Source organism: Sminthopsis crassicaudata, chromosome 2 (genome assembly GCF_048593235.1).
Source record: "Sminthopsis crassicaudata isolate SCR6 chromosome 2, ASM4859323v1, whole genome shotgun sequence".
Classification (NCBI taxonomy): domain Eukaryota; kingdom Metazoa; phylum Chordata; class Mammalia; order Dasyuromorphia; family Dasyuridae; genus Sminthopsis; species Sminthopsis crassicaudata.
Window position 1 is genome coordinate 441,789,460 of NC_133618.1, and position 22,424 is coordinate 441,811,883.

Genomic DNA, 22,424 nt, shown 5'->3' on the forward strand with positions numbered 1-22,424 from the left:
TATTCTTTGGTCTCCTTAATCAATAGTGAGATTTCTGGATCAAAATGTATGGACATTTTAGTCACTTTTTTGCATAATTCCAAATTTGTTTCCGAATGGTTAGAGCAATTCACAAGTCCATCAATTATGTATTGGTGGATTTGACATGCTGTATTCTTGATAAAGTTGTTTTGGTTCATGGTGATTAACATTTCCCTAATTACTCAGAAACTTCTCTTTTTTTGTTTTTTGCTTTTGGGGTTAAGTGACTTGCCCAGGGTCACACAGCCAGGAAGTGTTAAGTGTCTGAGATCAAATCTGAATTCAGGTTCTCCTGACTTTAGGGCAGGTGCTCTATCCACTGCGCCACCTAGCTGCCCCACAAACTCTTCTTTTTATATTCTATTTTAGAGCCGAATAGAACCATTACAGAACATCGGTCTGCAGTTTGAAGTACACATCTTATTCCCATTTTTGAAAATTAGTACATTTACCTTCTTTTAATCCAGTAGAATCTTTCTAATTCTCCATCATTTCTCAGACATCACTGAGAATAGCCCAGCAATCACAAATCAACTTTTAACAGCAACAATAATAATTAACATATAGTACTTATTATGTGCCAGGTACTATGCTAAATGTTTTGCAATTGTTATGTCATTTTTTTCCTTACAATAACATAGAGAGGTAGATACTATTATTATGTCCATTTTGCAGATGAGGAAACTGAGGCAAATTGAGGTTAAGTGATTTGCCCAGTATCATACAGCTAGAAAATATCTAGTGCCATGTTTGAACTCAGGTATTCCTGACTCCATGCTCACTATTCAATAGATTGTACTTTTCTGAATATTTTTTGACTCAGAGATGACTGATCATAGTAATGTGGATTTAAATATAGAGTTGTAAGAGAGGACATCTAGTTCAAGCCTTTCTTTGGAAGAGACTTACAGGCTTAGAAACTGAAGCTCTGAGAGTGGTCACTGAGGTAGTCAGTGGTAGAGGTGGGCCCTCCAAATGCACTGCTCTTTCCACTATGACTTGCTGCCTCCCTGTCTCCCTTGGTAGAGAGATCTGAAAACGAAATACCTAAAATGGACAATATTGTGCCTTTTGGGTCCCCAATTCCTCCAACTTTTAGAACATGGTTTTCAGAGCCTCTCATCATCCTGGATGCTTTCCTCTAGATGCCCTCCAGCTTATTACATTAAGCTGGAGATATTTTATTCATGACGATAAATGAGAACAGTTTCAATATTACCATTCTTTCCCAGTGAACCACAGAGGTCTCAAGATAGCTGCTCCCCCCATAGAGATGATATAGGACTAGCACATACCCACATGCTATCTGGAAAGGCAGAAATCTTTTTTGTTTTGGAGGCAGTGCCAAAGAAGGACTTTTCTCAGAAATATAAAGTCTAGATTGAGGTGTGAGAAGGTAATAATCTATAGAAAGACATCCCTCCACCTATTTAATTCAGTTCAATTCAATAAACATTTATTAAGCACCTATTATGTTCCAGGTACTGTTCTAAGTCTTGAAGATTCAAAAAGAGTCAAAAAACAGTTCCTGCCCTCAAGGAGTTTACTATCTAATGAGGATTTCTGATGTTAGAAGAATTCTACATTATCACTTGATAGAGCCCTGATCCCAACCACAGCCTCAGCCTTCGTTCTGTCCCAGAATGGATGGCCTAATTCAAATTCCTAATATCCACCCCCCCCTCACCTCCATCTCTTAGAATCCCAAGTTTACTTCCCGGCTCAGTGAGGCCATTGCTGATTCCCCCCTAGTTCAGAGATCACAGTTCTAGAGGTGGAAGGGGCCTCCAAGACCATCTTGTCCAACTTGTCATTTTTTTGGATAAAGAAAATGAAATGCAAGTAATTTTAAAAGACTTCCACAAATCCACAGTAGTAACAAGCACCAGATTTTGGGTTTCTTAATATTGTTTGCATTTATTTTGTGCATATGGTGTATTTGCTTATCTGTGTATGTGCCGCTTCCTCCCAGTAGAATGTAAGCCCTGTAATTTTTTTTCATCTTTGTATCCATAGTACCTAGTATGGTCCCTAGAGAATAATAGATATTTGATAAATACTTGAAAGAATGAATGAACAAATGTATCTCTTGTGAGAAACTGTGCTAATGCATTATACATCATACATTTTCACATTTCCCTGCATCGTGGGGTGTCTGGAGCATTCAGGGAAGACTAGCACGGCTGGGGCCTTTTCAGGGCCACTGATGCAGCAGTTGGGAACCCTCCAAGCAGGGAGGCTGCACCAGAATAGCCAGCAGGCTTCGGACCGAGAGTGAGTTAGGGGACGTCTCTCCCTAGCGTGTGAAGGCTTCCCCCAGATGAATGAGGGCATGAGAACAGTTTGCTCTGACATCTGTGAAAGGGGCTGAAGCAGACCCTGTGACATGCTTAGAGCCAGGTCAGACAAGGAAGAGTCAAGGTCATCTACTGCATCCCCAGACTCCTGCCTTGGTCCTGGGCGTGGTGACTCTGGAAGAGAGAGTGAGACTGGTGACTTTGGGTAACTCAACCTTACTTGAACCCAGTTTGTGTACAAATCAGGACATCCCCCTCTGATCCCCCTTCAGAACAACAATAATAATGACAACATCTCTGTATCACAGGCCCATGGAGGGGCAGAGGGCTGGCATTCCCAGACAAGGGACTACTCAAGTTCTGAATCACCTGAAGCAGAGGGTTCATATTTTCCTCCAACATTTTTTCTTTGTTAACCTCTTGTTGAATGAATGAATGAACTGATTGATTGACAAGCACTTAATTGCTACTTTTGTTCTGGACAAGCAAAGGCCACTAGTCATTTCTGTACCTTGTGTTAAGAAAGATGCCATGATCTCATTCTCCTTGACTTCAGGAATAGACTTTCTGTTGTGCTGATGGTTAATGTTACTTACATGTACCTCCAGGAGGAGCTTAATCCATTTCTTAAATTTTCATAGGGGTTTCTGCTCTCTTCTTCCATACAGCTGCCAGATTGATATTACTAAAGCACAAGTATAGCCTTGTCACTATTCTGCTCAAGAAGCTTCACTGGCTTCCTATTGGCATTCCCACTGGCATTTAACATTATTTATAATTTGACTTTCAACTTACCTTTCTAGATTAAATACACACTATTTTCCTTTATCTGCTGTGTGGATTCCAGTCAAATTAGCCCAATAGCTGTTTTTTACAGGGCTATCCTCCATGTTTGGAATTAACTCCCTCCATCACCTCAGTTTCATGGATCTCCTTGTTCCTTTAAAGCCTATCTCAGGTGATATTTCCTTTAGGAAGCTTTTCTGGATATCTCCTTTCCTCCCTCCAGATTATTTTACATGGAAGCTCTTGAGGGAAGAATTTGTCTTTTTATCTCCTATATTTCACTTATGCTTGTTGAGTTGAGTTATGTAAAGAGACCTCTGAGAACAAAGAATCATAGATATAGAGTTGAAAAGAAACTCTGCTAAATGATTTGCCCAATATTGCATAGCCAGTAGTAGTTTCTTTCTTTCTTTCTTTCTTCTTTTTTTTTTTTAGGAAAAAATTTTTTTTTAAATTAAAGCTTTTTATTTGCAAAACATATGTTTGGGTAATTTTTCAACACTGACCTTTGCAAATCCTCGTGTTCCAAATTATCCCCTCCTTCCCCCCCATCCTCTCCCCTAGATGGCAGGTAACATATTAAATATATTAAATCCAATAGATGTATACATATTTATACAATTATCTTGTATAAGAAAAATCAGATTAAGAAGAAAAAAAGAACTAAGAAAACAAAATGCAAGCAAACAACCACAAAAAGAGTGAAAATGCTATGTTGTGGTCTACATACTAGTAATAGTTTCAAAGGTGGAATTTGAACCCAGGTCCCTTAACTCTGGAACCCATATTCTATCTGCTCTCCCACTCCTGCAAAGGATAGTCCTGATATTCCATAGTGTAGTCATCTTCATGGCATATGGCACCTGGGAGCCTCTATAAATGACTGCCTGTCCCCTTTCTGTTCATTAGCAGGCAGAGTCCTGAGTTTATAGGACCATGTATTAACCAAATACAAGACGTCAAGGGAACTTAAAGGTGTATCCAGCTGTTTGCAAATTTACAGCACAGACACTAAACTTTCATTAAATGTTCTTTTATAAAGTGGGACTTTATTTTGCCAATTTGTCTACCCCATATGGCAGGTAGTGGGGTTTTCAAATGTGCTGGTTAAGAGAGAGTGTGGGACAATGAAAGGTTTATTGGCCCATCATGTTTACAAAGCAAGGTCCCCTGGGTACCTCTGCAAAAGGCGCTCTCCGTCTAGCTCGCATATTTCTTCTGACTGAAGTTATTATGAACCCAACAAGCCTGTTCTAAGAAGAATACTTCCATCAGACTTATTTCAACAGGCAGAAGAGGATGAGCTGCTTCTAAACCCAATCTCTGACATTGCCCCTTTAAGTCAAAATGTTTTATGGTGGCCTAGCCCTATACCACCGACTAAAACAATATCTTGTTTTATTCTCACAACAACCCTGTAAGGCCCAAAGGGAGTGTCAAGGTTATTTATCCCCAATTTATAAAAGAGTAAATTGAGGGAGATAAAGTGAATTGCTCAAATTTACCATCTCAAAGGTGGCAGACCTGAGCCTCAAACATAGGCCCTGTTCTTGTTCTTATCTCTACACCAAATTATTTCCCACTATGTTGAGATTTATAAGAGCTGATTCCAGGGTTAGACATTGTGGACCTCTCCAAGCAAAGGCTTCGGAAAAAGAATTTGTGTCCCTACATTCAGTGTTTGACATACTTTCTTCTGGGCTTCTTAATATAGCTAGAATTCTATACACCCCATTCCTTGAGAAGATGTTTCCCTGGAAATCGGCCCAATGCCAGAATGAACCACTTAACAAGCATTTGTCTAATAATGCCTTCTACTATGTTCCTACCACTATACTACATACTGGGGATAAAAGTCCAAAAAAATGAAACAATCCATATTCTTATAATCTGTCCCTTCTACAAATTCCTGAGCAGGATTCTTCCTAGATCAAATATAAAAACTAACTATGACATTTTGAAAGGCAGACAGGTAGTTCGCGCCAAAGACAAGATAGACCTGAATTCAAATCTGCCCTTAGACATTAATTATTTGTATAATCCTGAACAAGTCACTTATCTCTATCTGTCTCAATTTCCCCATATGTAAAATAAGCTAGGGAAGGAAATGGCAAATCCCTTCAGTATCTTTGCCAAGAAAACTCCAAATGGGAAACTGAAGGATCAAGTGCAACTAAACAATAACAACAATTGTGCTTTGGGGCTTCTGAGTAGCTTGATGTCAAAAGCCCTTTTAGACAGCTTTATTCATTTTCCTTCTATTTGCTGATGTCTATTCTTATAGCTTTATTCTATTCCAAATCCTTCTCTCTTGTCTGTATTTCTGAAATGTCTCCCTCTTGACCATCTGAGGTTCAATCTTTCCTTGCTACCTGTCCTTGTCCAAAGTAGCTTTTCTAATGAACAGCATTAAACTAGAGTGGTGGCTTTTTATTTGAGTAGAGAGGAGAGGGTGGACTTGAGAATGCTTTAAGGTAGAATTGATAGGACATGGCAATTTTGGGGGTCAGAGGTTCCTGGTTCTAGAACTCTGAAGCCAGCTTTACAGGAAATTGAGGCCCAGAGTTAAATGACTTACCTAAGGTCACATGGGTGAGATTGTATTCACTCAGAACATTGAGGGAGAGAGAAGAATCAAAGAAGGTTATTTATGTACCTTGGTGACTGTGAGGATGGTGGTACCATCCCTACAGAAAGAGTGGTTAGGAACAGAAGCAATTTTTCTGTTGAAAAACCCGAGGTCAGTAGCTGCTCAATTTGAATTTGATAGAACAGTAGCATCCTGGTCATTTTTTCCCCTTCACACTTGATTTTTTTACTTCCTACTCCAGGGAATATTAGCCTTTATTCATGTGATGTAGAACCCATTGACAGTCTGGCAAAGCCTATGGATTTCTTCTTAGAATAATTTTTAAGAAATATATGATATGAGGAAATGCTAAATTTCAGTTAGAGGTTAATGAAATAATGACTTTTTTTTTCCTACCCAAATTCATATTTTTTTCTAAAATTTATCTATGGATTCTTTGGTGTCCACAGAAGGCAGTGACTGAGTATATGAGACACAGACCCAGGAGATGGAATTTCTGGTCTAATAAAATACAAATTTCTTGAATCCAGAGATTTTAGTATGTGAGTGGTCGCTAGCACAGTACTTTGTACACTGTACATAATGCTTAATAAATGTTTGTTGGATTGTTAGTTACGGTATTATTCTTTCTACAAACCTTGATGAGTTCTTGCCTCATTTCATTGTCCCCTCTTTAGCAACTAAGGGTCCCCATGTCAAATTCCCCAAATCAATGTTTTTTTAAAAAAAATATTTCTAATATTCCATCTTCCTCTATTCTGATATGTTGGGAATTGTGAGCAAGAGCTAGGTTGAAGCAAAGGGTCTAGTAAGGAAAAACTAGGCCATAATCTATTTTCTCTCATAAGCAACTTCTTTAAGATAAGCATTTCTTGGTGGCAGCCCATCTGTGCAAGGCAGAAGTAGAATTCATGAAGGTCATCTGTCCTGGGTCTTCTTCTACATCTAGCCAGAAGTGCCAGACCAAACTGATTCCTGGGTAGAGTTGAGATGTTGTGTTATGGCTCCTGACTGGTTCCTGGTGGTGAGGAAGCAGCTGTTCTCAGGACTTGGACAGCTTAACTTTGTTTTCTGTCTCATAAGCAGTGCCTTTGAACATCTTGTTTCTAAGAGCCTGTCAATATAGACAGGGGTAAAGGCCAGGTCTGGACCCAAAAAAAGCTCAAACTAAGCCAATTCTATAGCTAGGGAAGGATCTTTTGCTTTGGGAAGCAAGAATGCTTGGCTTTATTAGGGAAGCAAGAGATAAAGATATTGAGGTAAGGATAGTTCTTTTTCAATAGTATTTTATTTTTTCCAAATACATGTAAAGTTTTCAACATTCATTTTTGTAAGACTTTGTGTTCTAAATTTGTCTCCCTTTCTCCTTTATCTCTTCTTTCCCCAAGACAGCAAACAATCTGATACAGGTTAAATATGTGAAATCCTTTTAAATATATTTCTGTATTTATCATGTTGTACAAGAAAAATCAGACCAAAAGGAAGAAAAAAGAAGCCATGAAAAAGAAAGAAACAAATGAAAAGGTGAAAATACTACTCTTTGATTTACATTCAGTTTCCCTAGTTCTTTCTGAATTTCCACCCCAAATCTATTGGAATTGCCTTGAATCACTGCATCATGGAGAAGAGCCAAGTCCATCACAGTTGATCATCACATAATTTTTTTGAGCTTTTTATTTTGAAAATATACACTTAAATAATTTTCAAAACTGCAAAATCTTGTCTTTGAAATTTTTTCTCCTTCCCTTCCCCCTACCCCCTCCTTTAAAACAGTAAGTAATCCAATATATGCTACACATGTGCAATTCTTCTATATATATTTTCACAAATATCATGCTTTACAAGAAAGATCAGATCAAAAAAGAAAAAAATGAGAAAGAAAACAAAATGCAAGCAAACAACAACAAAAAGTGTGAATGCTATGTTGTGATCCACCCTCAGTTCTCATGGTCCTCTCTCTGAGTGCAGATGGTTCTCTTTATCACAAGATCATTGGGATTGTCCTGAATAATCTATTATTGAAAAGAGCCATGTGTATCAGAAATGATAATCACACAATCTTTTTACTGTATATAATATTCTCTTGGTTCTACTCACTTCACTTACCAGCCCTCTCTGAAATCATCCTGTTGACTGTTTCTTATAGAACAATAATGTTCCATAACATTCATATACCACAACATAGTCAGCCATTCTCTAACTGATGAGCATCCACTCAGTTTCCAGTTCCTTGCCACTACAAAGATTTTTGCACATGAGGGTCCTTTTCCCTTTTTTAGACCATTACATAATCTTGTTGTTCCTATGTACAATATTCTCCTGGTTATGCTTTCTTCACCCAATATCAGTTTCTGTAGACCTGCATTTTCTTCAAAGGTTTTTGCATGTTTCATTCCTGGTAAAAGAGCAATATTATGTATACAGCAGGAGCCTAATACAGGTGTCTGTTGAATTTTGGATGAATAAACATGATAATTCTATGTGTGATGATGGCAATTCCCATGTGGAATAGTGGGAAAGTGTTGGCCTGAGAGTCAGATGCTCTGTGTTTAAATCTGACCATGACCACTCGGTCTGTGTGACCTCTACTGATAACCTTCTTTGATGCTTTATCTGGAATTTAGACTAGAGCAGGGGATCTTAACCTTTTTGCTGTTGTAGACTCCTTTGGCAGTTTGGAGAAACCTATGAATCCCTTCCCAGCGTAATGGTTTTAAATTCACAAAGCAAAATATGTAGGTTTACAAAGTAAAGCAATTATATCAAAATATAGCTACAAAAACATAAAAATAAAAACTGGTTACTTTGAGAGTCTCTCCAGCTCCCTATTTAGGATTCTGTCATCTGTGTGGAGATAATACTGAGCTCTTGATAGTTAGAAGACAGATAAAAAGATATAGATAGATAACACAATTTATTCCTTTAATCTATCTGTCTGTCTTTCAAGAGCTTGATATAGATAGATAACACAATGGCAACTAGATGGCTTAGTAGATAGAACACTGCACTTAAACACAGGGAATCTCATATTAATGAGTTCAAATCTAGCTTCAGACATGAAGTGTGTGACCTTGTAAGAACCACTTAATTCTACTTGCTTTATTCTCCTCAATTTATATATGAAGATAGATATATATAATAAATATTTTATATAATGTGATTATATAAAATAATTTTATATAACATATTTTACATTATAAAACATATTTATATTTTATACATAATTTATATTTATGTAAATTTGTTATATATTATATAACATGATATATAATCTACAAACATTATGTAATATTTATAATATATAATTAATATTTATATGTAATTTATATAATTAAATAATATAAATTATATAAAATTATTGTATTATATAAAATATTCATTTTATATATATTTCCTCATGTATAAAATGAACTAGAGAAGGAAATAGCAAACTACTTCACTAAATTTGCCTGGATGACTTCAAAATAGGATAACAATTTAAATGACTCAACAGCCACAAAGATAACACTTTTATTTGTTAATTCCCTCATTATGTCTAAGTGCTGAGAATACAAACATAAGCAGTCCCTGTCCTCAAGGAGCTTACACTCTAAGGAGGAACAACATATATGGGCAGCTGGAAAAATATCCCTAATTCAGAGAAGAGAAAGCTCAGAATTCAGAAAGGTTAGTTCAGAAGAAAAAGAAGAAAGAGAAAGAGAAAGAAAAAGAGGGGGGAGGGAAAGAGGGAAGGAGAGGAAAGGAAAAAAAGAGAAAGAAGGAGAAAGAAAATGAGGGAAGAAGAAGGGAGAACTATGCCCTCTGCTTCAGAGGAATGTTGAAGAATTAAATGTGATCAATGAGTGAAAAACAGAGGCTTAAAAATAGAGCATGAGCACAAGTAGCCCCTAGCTGGCCGCACACTGATGAGGAGAATGATTTGGAATTATGTAGAGAAAGGTCATTTATTGGGGTCATCTTTATTATTGACATTAATAACAGCAACAACAACAATAACAGGACAGAGGGTCTGTCCCAAAAGCCCAGCAAGGTCATAAGATATAACGTGTATATAAATACGCATCCTGGAGTAACCAGCAATAATTGTGAACATTTACGTAGTGCATCAAAGTTTGCAAAGTTATAATGTTATACTCTTATATTATGCGTATAATTATTATATTATATTTATAAACATATAAGTATATATGTTGAATATTATTATGTTGAAATTATTTATGAACATACACACCATATATATATATATAAATGCTCTGCTAGGAGGTATATAAGGATGCTTGCTTTCTTCCTCCTACTTTTTCTACCTCTTGTTCTGAAATAGTAATCAAATAGATGCTACTACTGCTTCTGGAAAAACTGGTCCACTTCTCTATGGCTCTGCTCATGGTTCCTGTGATCTCCCAGACCTTTGATGGTGCAAGCTGGCCTTTGTTCTCTGCCTGGTTCTGTTCTGGTTTCCATACTTCAAAACTGTGCCTTTGCTGTCTCATTCTGGAACTTTTCTCAGTGCCTGAAGCCTTCTCACCCTGAGAGATCCGATTCTCCTCACTGCCTTCTCAACCCTTTGTAAGATCTGCCTCATTTCTCCATCGGGGAGTCTCTACGAGGTCCCCATCGGGGGTCCAAGCTGTCCTTCATTCCTTTTCTGGCTCTGTTCTTGACTTCCAAACCATGTCCTTGTGACCAGTATCCTCATTTCCCATAGTTTGCTCTGTTCTGCTATTCACTTTTCACCTACTTTTCTGTGTATTTTTCTTTAGAATATAAGCTTTTTGAGGGCAGGTTTTTTCTTTTTTCCCCCTTGTATTTGTAATCTTAGCATCTAGTACAGAGCCTGACTAATAGTAGTTGCCTAATAAATGCTTCCCTTTTCCCCCTCCCTCCTTCTTTTTCCCTTTCCCTTTCCCTTCCCCCTTCTCTTTCCCTTCCCCCTTCTATTTTTCCCTTCCCTTTCCCTTTCCTTTTCCCTTTCCCTTTCCCTTCCCCCTTCTCTTTCCCTCCTCCTTCTCTTTTTCCCTTTCCTTTCCCCTTTCTCTTTCTTTCTCTTTCTCTTTCTCTTTCCTCTCCTTCTCCGTCTCCTTCCCTGACCAGGACAGTCTCTGTTCCCTGCTAGCCTTGTTTTGTGCAGATGCAAGGATGCAGTGGGCACCCCCCTACCCCTACCCCCCCCCCCTCCCTCCACCCTGCACAGAGCCATGGCAGCTGATCAGCTGGATTTGGTTTGAAAGCAGCACCAGCCGCTCTTATTGAACATAATGGAGTTTTAACATATTGCTCTGTGCCTGAGTTATTATCTTCACTATGCTCCAAGAAATCAATTACATGTGTGCCTTTCTTCTGTGACCTGTGACATCAATACACGCCCTGGCCGGATTCCAGAAGCTGATGGGCCGCGGCTAAAACGCAGGCCTATTACATTAGAGTGGGACCCCGGCCTCCTTAGGAATGAACAATACTCCCTGAGTTCTGACCCCTTTTTACAGCAATTCACAGAGAAAGTGACAGAGATGGGACACACTGATCAAAATTCAGTTACTTAACCTGACAGGATGTGGTTTTGGGGGGGAAAAGCCTAGGGGCTGCCACATGGAAAGATGGGACCTGGGTTCAAGTTCTGCATATTCCATTGCTTTACATCCTTGATTAAGGACACTCCTCCTCTCTTGATTCCAGTTTTTCTATTTGGAAAATGGGAGAAAAATACCCTGAAACACTCATAGAATTGTTTAAGAATCAAACGAGACAATATTTGTAAAGTGTTTAGTACAGTGCATGGGACAGAAATGGTATTTAGTAAATGCTTATTCTATACCATGCTCACTCCAACCCGATTTTCCTCTTTTGTGCCTCAGATTCCTCATTTGTAAATTAAAGATTAATGAATTAGAAGAGAGACTGGATGTGAGATTTCATCAATGGCTAGAGTTACAGACCTGCAGTCAAGAGAACAGAAATCAACTTTGGTCTCATATATTAATGAAATGTGTGATCCTATCACTTAATTTGTTTGTATCAGTTTCCTCAACTGTAAATGGGGATAATAATAATTTATATCTCTTAGGATTGTCATGAGGATCAAATTAAATACTTGTAAAGCACTTGGCAAGCACAGAGCCCACCAGCTTGGTAAACTCCCAGGTGAGCGAACTCTCTCAATCAGCTTAGCACCTTCTTTGTAACTTAGTCTTAAGAGTTGTCTCAGGCACTTCGAGTCAACTAATCTTGGCCCAAAACCAGCTCTCTCACTATTTTCCACTCTCTCTTTCACTGTGGACTAAACCAGGATTCTTGATGTGTTGTTCAATTGTCAACTCTTTGTGACCCCCTTTTGAGATTTTCTAGGCAAAGATCCTGGAGTGACTTGCCATTTCCTTCTTCAGGTCATTTTACAAATGAGAAAACTGAGGCAAGAAAGATTAACTAACTTGCCCAGGGTCACAGGTGGACTAAGTGTGTAGTGATAAGGAGTAAACTGAGGTTCTAAACCGAGATGGGTCAGTTCCTTTTCTCTCTCTCCTTCCTTCCCCAAAGTAACCAATGGCGGGTTCGGCAGCAAAGGAATTTGCTACTTAATGCTGTATGGAAACATAGTCTTTATTGATTAGAATGGAAACACCGGAGAGCCTGTGGGCAGAATGGCTGTATGGTACAAGGCCAATTTTGCAAAGAATAGATTTTTGAGTTCTCTCTTTTATACAAGAGCACAATCATTCAGATGCAGTGATGTAAGGAGGTTCCTGAGAGTGATGTAAATAAGATAAGGATTCTCTTGTTATCTTTTGGGGACAGACAGAAGTCTCTTCCCAAAAAGGAATTGCCTGATGGTATTTGGTCTATCTGAACAGATTAGAATGGGGGGCTGTAAAACCCTGGCCAGCTCAGATAACCCAAACTAGTTTGACCAGATCTTGTATCAAAGGTCCAAGTCCCAAAGGAAGTTGGAGATCAAACAAGGAATATCAAGGGGCTCCGGACCTCAACATCTAGGACCAAATTTGAATTTTCTTAAGTCTAAGCTTGTGCTCTATTACTGCAACATCTATTACTGCTCCATTCTTAACAGGGGGTCTGTGAAATCGTCTTAAAAAAGATGTTGATAAATGTGTTTCAATATCGATTCCCTTTGTAATTCATGTATTTTATTTTATGCATTTGAAACATTCTTCTGAGAGGGAGACTCTAGTGTTTATAGACAGCCAAAGGGAGAAGGGATCTATGATTAAAAAAGTTTAAGGACCCTGGAGGATCTAAATCCCTTATGGCTCAGAGACTCCAGCTATCACTTAATCTAACCTAGTAGCACTTTATGACTACAAAAGGTATTCAAGTAGATCATCACCTTCCTTGGTCTTCACACAATAGCACAATGAGAGAAGGCAATGATGCTCCACTGTGGTGGAGGGGAAAGGCATTTCATCTGAGTTTTCAGAGAAATGAAGTCGTTTGTCCAGGGTCATATAGCTAGTAAAGGAGAAGTGCTTGGATTTTAACTCAGACTTGTCAAAATACTGTACATGTGAAATAAGTGAAATAAGTGAAATAAGTACTCTGCTGCTGTTTCTTGTAAGGCCAGTGATTTTTAGTGGCATGGGGAACTGCTGGCATAGCGCCATCTCCACCAATGCACAGAACCCAAAGAGGGTAGCCTTGAGGGCACTGAGAAGAATCGTGGTATCTAATGTGTGTCAAAGGCAAGACTTAATCCCTAGTCATTTTGTGCTACTTCTTACAATTTTTAGTATGTTAAGGGCAGTTGTTAATAGGGGTCACCATATGGTACAGTGGATGAATTCTGGGCTTGGAGTTAAGGAGACCTGAGTTCAAATATGAACTACCTGATCAAGTCATTTAACAATTCTGTTTGCCTCAGTTTCCTCATCTGTTAAATGGGGATGATCTAGCACCTACTATGCAGGGTTGTTGTGGGGAATCCAATGAGATAATTCTAAAGTGTTTAGCATAATCTTAGCTCATAGTATGTGGTATAAGAATTTTAGTTTTTATGAGGATGTTAATATTGCTATGTTGCTGTTCAGTCATATCTAATTCTTCATTGTAAGACATATGGTAAAAGGATAAGAAGGAGTCAGAATTGTTTGAATAAATTTATTTATTTATGTTTCTTGTAAGAAGTGGAGATCTGTCCAAGGGGCAAAACCTGGGTAGATCTGTCCTTATAGATATGAGAATGAGCCTTTTAATTCCTATCCTGAAGCACCAGGTCTCTCCCTCATTGTCCTATAGGCTAGTGATGATGAAGGGCACAAACTTCCTGGTCTGCCTATTGTATATTTCTTTTTGATATGTTCCCCTCTCTCATCATACAAATGTTCAAAATGCTCAAAAAATGGTAGAAAACTTCTCCTTTGGGGAGAAATTAATATTAATTAACTCATTAAGCATGTGCATTCAGTACTTATAATTGCCTTCACTCCTTGTTTTGGTTGGTTTTGTCAGTTCAGTGGCTTGATATCTTGTTTTGTACAATTAGGTTGGCTAACCTGGCCTTTCTCTAAGTCTTTGTCCATATATTGAAATACAATTCTACAGGTTGCTCACATTCGTGACCCTTTATGGGGTTGTCTTGGCAAAAATACTGGATATGTTTGATATTTCCTTCTCCAGTGGATGAAGGCAAACAGAAGTTAAATGATGTGATGAGAAACTGAGGCAAGACAGAGATTAGTTCTTAATATTTTAATAGTGAAGAATTTGGGCTATCTGGTTGGATAGGATTCATGTCCAAAAGATGTCCGACCCTCTAGCAGTTAAGACAGAGGCCCTTTATAGGGCTCCAGCTATAAGGGAAACAAAGGCAAGGGTGGGGGGGGGGAGAACACTGAGTAAGCCATAATTCCAGGAAAGGATAGTAACTTTAGTCCTGACAGGATGGGGATCAAGATAAAGAGACCCAGGGCAGGAGACAGGAATTGGAGGGGCAAATCCCAACAGGCCTTTGAGATAAATCACCTAAAGTTTTATAATTCTTTGGAATGTAAAGTGGTCAGAGCTTTGAGATTGTAATTCTCTTAGCCCTAATAATTAGGAAAGGGGTGGTGGTGGTGGCCATAATAATTTTATTCAGGACATAAATGATAATTCAGGAAAACTGAGGCACAACAATTCAGGGAAACTGAGGCATTACACTGACTTGCCTAGAATCCCATAGCTAGTGAATATCTAAATCTGGATTTGAACTCAGATCTTCCTGACTCCAAGCCAACAACTCTATCTATTGAGCTCTGTGAGGGAATTATGGGAGAATTCCCTGATCAATCTCCGCATACATTCTCATGTTATGGAGCTGACTCTCAGTGCTCAAAGGCTAAGCCATCAACTTGATTAGCAAAGGCTGGTGTTATCTCCTCCAGCAAGCCTATCTCATACCCACTCCCTGAGGGAAGGATTGTCTTTTATCTGTTTTTATATCCTTAGAATTTAGGATGTAATAGGCACTTAATAAGTATTTATTCATTGATAGGATTTCACTCTGTATAGAAGGTCTCAGCACCAAAGGCCAGGCTGCTAGATGTTTACTTTCTTGGTCACAGTACTTATGTAAAGGTTATTAATAATAATAAGTAATGGAAATAATAGCTAGCATTTAAATAGAGCCTTAAAGTTTGCAGAGCACTTTACAAATATATTCCTATTTTTCCTTACAGTAATCCTGTGAGCTAACTGCTATTATTATCCCCATTTAACAGAAGAGGAAACTGAGGCAACCAAAGATTAAGGTTAAAGGTTAAGGTAAAGTAATTTGTCCGGGGTCATACAGCTAGTTAAGTGTCAGAAGCTAAATTTGGTGCAACAAGTTTAGATGAGTGAAAGTAGTCTTATCAATGGGACCACAAAATAATGGAACTATAAAATATTAAAGTATAAAAATCATAATAAGATTTAACTCACCAATTGAGTTTTGGTGTATCATATCACCTCACAATAATAAATAAATAAAACTAAGCTATTTTATTTTCAGTTGACCTTTTGGAGTAGATGTCAGACTTCTTAAAATCTTCAGAAATCTCAGAAAGTTGTGATGGGGTACAAGAAGTCATGAAGGCAGAGAGTCTTCCAGAAAGAATTCATAGGCTCAGGCCATCTTAGAGTCAAGGGACAAAATCTTTATTATGACTCCTGATGGTGGGCTAAGTTCCCTAGCAGAATTTGAAATTTTCAAGGGGGAAAATTCAAGGGGAAAGAGGGAACTTTTTAATAGGAAAAAACTTAAGGCAAGCTATGCTAACTCTGCTAAATGCTTGCCTTAAAAAATCAACTAGAGCTTAAAGAATATTTATATAAAATAACCTCTGGGATTGACATCTTTAAGTTGGTCTCCAGATTGTATACAGTCAGTTCAAGATAGCTTTATTTGTATAAGACAATTCTGTCAATGTAAGAAATTAATAAGAGCCCATTATAGGACAAGGCTCACTTGGACACTGGGTTGCTAATGGGGACATGGCCTTTTTCTGGGGTCTATCACTCCATCAGCCAGAAAGTGTGAAGCAATGGTGATATAGACAGCTCTCTTTGCAGCCATTAAGAGGAGGCTGCTGCCGTTTCATCTGCTTTGGTTTTTGCCATTGTTTTGAGTTAATTAGACAATGTGTAAATGTTTTTAACCTTGACACTGCTTGTAGAGGCTACAGACCAGGGCCAGGTACTGCAGTCCAAAGATGCTTTATTTGCTGTTTTTAAAATATTTATTTATTTATTTTTACTGACTGTCTTGCTCTCTTCTGTTATCTACAGCAGCCTTTGCCTTCACAATTACTTTTCTCTCTGTTCACATGGCACATTTGTTACCCGACACGTTGTGAGGCTCCGCCAGCTACCCAATCACATGGGTAATTAGACAGGAGAGGGAAGACAGATCTGGGAAATGAAGAAAATTCACCAGGTCAGTCATCAGCTGTGCAAGGGGAGCATCCAGGCACTGGTGACATTTCCGTTCTGAAATATAACTCGTTTCAAGTCACACAGCAAATTCCACCTTGTACAGCAGGACTTTGTTTGGATTCAATTAACAGAAAAATGTGAAGAGACGTGCTGGGGGCTGTTTGAAATTGCTCTAGAAACTAATGAGTCTGTGTCAGTAATACGGCACCTGACCTTCTTCCCTTCCTCTTCACATGGGCATAGATATTTGACTAATGGCAAACACAACCACGTGGAATTAGTTATTAGTGAAAGCCAGACCTCTGTCCAAAGGGAAAGGTGCTGATGGACACAGGAGGAGGGAGAAAGCAGAATTAGTCTGATTTTTATCAAGACAAGATGCATTTGCCTTGTTCCACAGTGGAGAAGAAGAAACTTTTAGGAACAATTGCCAGACACAGTCAGATGCTGGTTATCTGGTTTGTCCTCCCGCCTCTATGTTGGCAAGGCAGATTATTTTCTTTCTTCCTTTTTTAAAATTTATAGTAGCATTTTATTTTCACAATGCATGCAAAGATAGTTTTCAGCATTCACCCAAGCAAAACTTTGTGTTTCAAAGTTTTCTCCTCTTCTCCTCCTCTCTCCCTCCTCTAGACAGCAAGCAATTCAACCCAGATCAAACATGTGCAATTCTTCTAAACATATTTCCACATTTAAGGGCAGATTGTTATTTTTTTTAAATTAGTGTTACTTTTGTTAAATTCTTTTGTTTTTATATCACATTAATTTCTAAATGTAGCACTTCCTTTTCCCCCACCCAGAGGGACAACCTTTGTAACCAAGGGGAAAAAAAAAGGAAAAGATCAGTTCAACAAATTGAGTAATGTAAAAACTATGTCTGATAATTACACACTCATAACCCTTTACCTAAGACAAGTAGGTGATGCAGTGCCTGGGCCTGAAGTTAGGAAGATTCATCTTCATGGGTTCAAATATGGTGTCTGACATTTACCAGTTGTGTGATTCTGCGCAAGTCACATTTGCCTCAATTTGCTGCTCTGCTAAATGAGCTGTAGTGCACAAAAATATTAGGCAATACAGTTAGGATTTGGATCCAGAACTTGTGTTCTATTTACTGTGCTAAGCTGAAGGAGGGTTAGTCATCTGAGTTCAATTCAACAACTGTTGTCTAAGCTCCTGTTCAGAGCATTGTACAAGGGTTTAGGGTGAGAGACACATTCCCTTCTATAGGATAGAGAGGGCGTCTGGTGTAGACAGAACAGCTGTGGGTAATAGTGCAGAGGGAGAGATGTTGTGCTATCTTGACCAGGGTGATGACGTAGGATAGGAGAAATGAAATATCAGGTTAGAGAAATAATGGGGCCAGGTTTTGAATGCTGGATTAAAGGATCTGGATTTTCTTCTTTTGGCAATGGGGAATTATTGAAGTAGGGCTGTCTTGATATATATATTTAACAATCCACTTTTCAAAAATAAGATATACTTTTAAATTTAATTTGAACATTTTGTTCATTACTTTCTTAAATGTAAGTCACCAAAGAATAATTTAAGTCCTGATTTTTAGCATTTGCTGATTTTCAAGGTATATATGCTCATTAAAAAGCCAACTCTTTAGAACCAATTCATACTGGACTGCACAGCAGATTGGAGCAGAGTCAGTGTGTAGAGTGGGATGACTATTTTAGAAACACATGTGGAAAGGAGATTTTGGAAGCATAGAGGCCCAAAAGGAAGTTCTTGTAAGAGTTGAGGTGAAAGGTGATGAATGACTAAACTAGGGTGGAGGAAGCAGGAATAGAAAAGGACAAATGTGAGAGAGAACTTGAAGAATCAGCAGGGCTAAGTGACTGCTTGAATGTGGGGGAAGGAAAGAGAGGGTTGAGTAAAGGATGAGAATAAAGTTTGAAGCCTGAGTGACTGCAATGACTAATTTTGGTGCCATCATTGCTGAATAGGAATACAGCTGACTCTGGGTTCTCTATAAGGCACATTGCTTCTCATGAAAGCATTCAGGAAACAGGTCCCATCATTAGTATAAAGTCTTATATTTGTCTTTATATTAGTATAAATGTCTTATATTTGTCTTTTCCCTCCCTGACCAGGCTGATTCCATTAATCAACAATCATTTAAAAATTATTTACTATTTTATGGCCCTCTTAGATAGTTTTTATAAATCTCCATCAAAGTCTGTTTCCTTTAGTATCTTATCATTTATACTAATTTTTCCTGAAGTAATATTGTAAATGAACTGCAAACTGATCTTTTGCTATTGTATAGATTGCAACTTAAGAATTAAATTTTTTCCTTTCACATTCTTACATGATAACTTTATTATATATTTAAAAGAAATAATAAGCTGTCCAAAAGTGTAAATGACTCTTTTGGGAGGTTTCTAAGCAAAGATTGGATGGTCACTGACAATGGTTGGAAGCATCAAAGAGGTAAAATTTTAGCTCAGTGGGAAGAAAAACTCTGATAATTAAAACTGTGCCCAATGGAATGGGGACTTTGGGAGGTAGTGAATACTGATAACTGGGGAACTTTAAGCAGACACTGGATGATTACTTCCAATTTTGAGATTCTGATTCCCATTGATTAGTGACTATTGTTCACTTGATTATTGAGATGTGTATGGTATGTACACATATAAATGATTTGAAAAGAAAAAAAAAACACAACCACCATGAAAATGGAAACAAAATACTTAGTAACTCAGATTTCTTTACAACTTTTAGTCTAATAACCTAATAGTTGACCATTATGGAAGAAGCTATGTGGTCCAAACAGTGGTTCTGAAGTCTATTGGATTTGAGTCCTAAGTGTAATACTTATTTCTCATGTAACTGATCAAAGACATTTTATCTGCCTCGAATTTCTTATCTATGAGATGAAAAGACTAGATTAGGGGGCCTCAGAGGCTCCTGCAGCTTCTTTGATTCCCATTTTAAAGATGAAGAAACTGAGGCTCATAGAGGTTGTTAGTAGTACAATATTTAAACCTGGCCAGAGTCAGATTTCAAATCTGTATCTTCTTGATTCCAGGTCCAGTGGTCTTTCTGCTATATTGCATTGCTCCTCAGATACTTCCAGGGAAGTTTTACTTGGTCCTCTTGTAGGGAGGATGCTTTTTTTTTTTTTAGGGGGCCTAAGAGGACAGTTTCTATAAATCAAAGCTCATTGATTAAACATTAGTTAAAGGCTCACCTCGAGGTTGTTGAAAATGTGTGTATCGCATACTTGTTAGGCCTCATTAAATTGTCCTCATTTAGTTTTTAACACGCAGTAATGATTCAAGAAAATCAGAGCTAAATGTGCCTTTGAGTATATTTAGAGGAGGGAACGGATTTTAGTTAAGAGCCCCCTTCTAGGCTACCTGTTGATTGTTCATAGCTTAGGTACTTGCAATTAATTGTACAAAAAATGGCTCAACGATATTTAATGAATGAATTTATTGGATCCTTACTGCGTTCTGAGTGAGGGGCCCCCCAGAAGGAAGTTTGGTATGTGTGTGTGTGATCTTCTACTGAGAAAAAAGCATTGAACTTGTAGCCAACAGATCCATAATCAAATCATGACTCTGACATTTAATACTTTCACAAATTTAGGCAGCCTTTTCTCTCTGGGATTTAGAGGTTGGATGACTAGAAAACCTCTGGGTCTCCTTCCCCCTCTTAGGACTCTTAGGACTGTACCATCCATGACCTTCATCTTCTCTGAGGTTGGGGGAGGCAAGAAGCATCCCATCTGAGCTGCTTTCTGCCTCTCCCTAACATCAGAGAAGATGAGGTTCAGAGGTTGATGAGTCCAGAGATAGAATAGTCCTAAGACTATAGGATTTATTTATTATTTTTAAAATAGTATATTTTTTCCCCAAATATATGCTATAGTTCTCGACATTCACTTTTTGCAAAACCTTGTGTTCCAAAATTTTCTGCCTCTTCTCCTCTTCCCCACCCCAGACAGCAAACAATCCAATACAGGTTAAATACATGCAATTTTTTAATACATTATTTCCACAATTATCATGCTGCACAAGAAAAATCAGATCAAAAATGGAAAAAAATGAAAAACAAACAAACAAACAGACAAACAATAACAAAAAAGGTGAAAATACCATGCTGTGATCCACAGTCAGTCTCCACAGTTCTCTCCTTGGATGCAGATGGTCTCTCCAATAAAAGACCATTAGAAGTACTGTAAATCACCTCACTTTTGAAAAGAGCCACATCCATCAAAGTTGATCATTACATAATCTTGTTGTTGGGTACAAGGTTCTCTGGATTCTGTTCATTTCACTCACATCAATTCATGAAAGTTTTTCCAGGCTTCTCTGAAATCAGCCTAGTCATCATTTCTTACAGAACAATAATATTCCATAACATTCATAAACCACAATGTATTCTCCATTCTCCAGCTGATGGGCATTTCCAGTTTCTTGACACTACAAAAAGAGCTTCTACAAACATTTTTGTACATGTGGGTCTTTTCCCTCTTTTGTGATCTCTTTGGGATATAGACCCTATAGAGATACTGCTGGATCGAAGAGTATGCATTATTTTAGAGTCCTTTGGGCATAATTCCAAATTGTTCTCTAGAATGGTTGGACCATTTCACAACTCCACCACATTAGTGTCCAGTTTCCCCATATTCCCTCCAACCTTTATCATTATCTTTTCTTGTCATCTTAGTCAATATGAACATATGACGTGATTTAGAGCATTTTTGTCATATAAGTAGAAATAGCTTTAATTTCTTCATCTGAAAATTAAGACCATAGAATTTAGAGGGGAAATGGACCTGATAGATCATCTAGTCATCCAGTACAAAACTGCACTGAGCTGACCTCAGTCCCTCCTAGCCCTGAAATAGAGCTTATCATTCTTCTTGGTGTTTTTTGTGAGGAAAGTGCATTTTAAACTACTCAATCCTCTAGAAATGAGAACTATTCTTGTCTGGAGCCAGAACAGGAAAGTCAGTGAGATAGTATGCCTAGAAGGGTTAGCACCTCTGGTTTGGGTGCTTCTGCCGGATGCAGATTGGGGTTGGACTAAATGGCCGCTGAGGTCTTTTGTGGCTTTATATCTGTGACTCCTTGACTCTGAATCTAGTACTTTTGTCTACAGAACACTAAAGTGAACAATTCATTTCAATGATTTCCTTTTCCTATTCAAAAAAACTAAATTTTCAGACAGAATTGACTACTGGACCAGCTTTCTGGGTGTTATAAAGTTATGCCCTCAGACAGTTGGTCTTTTTCCAATGTTTTTAAGTGTGGCTGGCCCTCCTGAGAAAGAGTTTAGAGACTGTTTATTTGTCATCTGTGTATAACTTATGAACTCCATCAAGGCAGACAGTGTGTCTTATCTAAACGTTGCATCTCTCTCATTATCTAGCATAGAACTCCCCACCCAGGTAGGTACTTAATAAATGTCTATCGAACGAAAGAGATTGGCCACCTTTTTATCTATTTTTCCCCTTCATTCAGTCTATGAACCAGCCAAATTGGCCTTCTCATTGTTCCTCAGACATGGTACTTCATTTTCCATCTCTCTGCTTTGCACTGGTCAATCTCTCTCTATTTTTTACGTTGGCATTTTAGAATCCCTAGTCTCCTTCGAGATGCTCCAATACCTGCATAAGGCTGTTCCTGATCCTCCCAGTTATTCTTACTCTTACTCTCAGTCCTGAACCACCAAACCATCTTGTATGTCTTTTATTGTATATCCTGTTGTTGTTATGCAAGGTCATGAAAAGCAAGTAAGATCTGAGTTCAAATCTGCCTCTGACACTCGTTGTAGGACTCTGGGCAAATTACAATCTTGTTTTC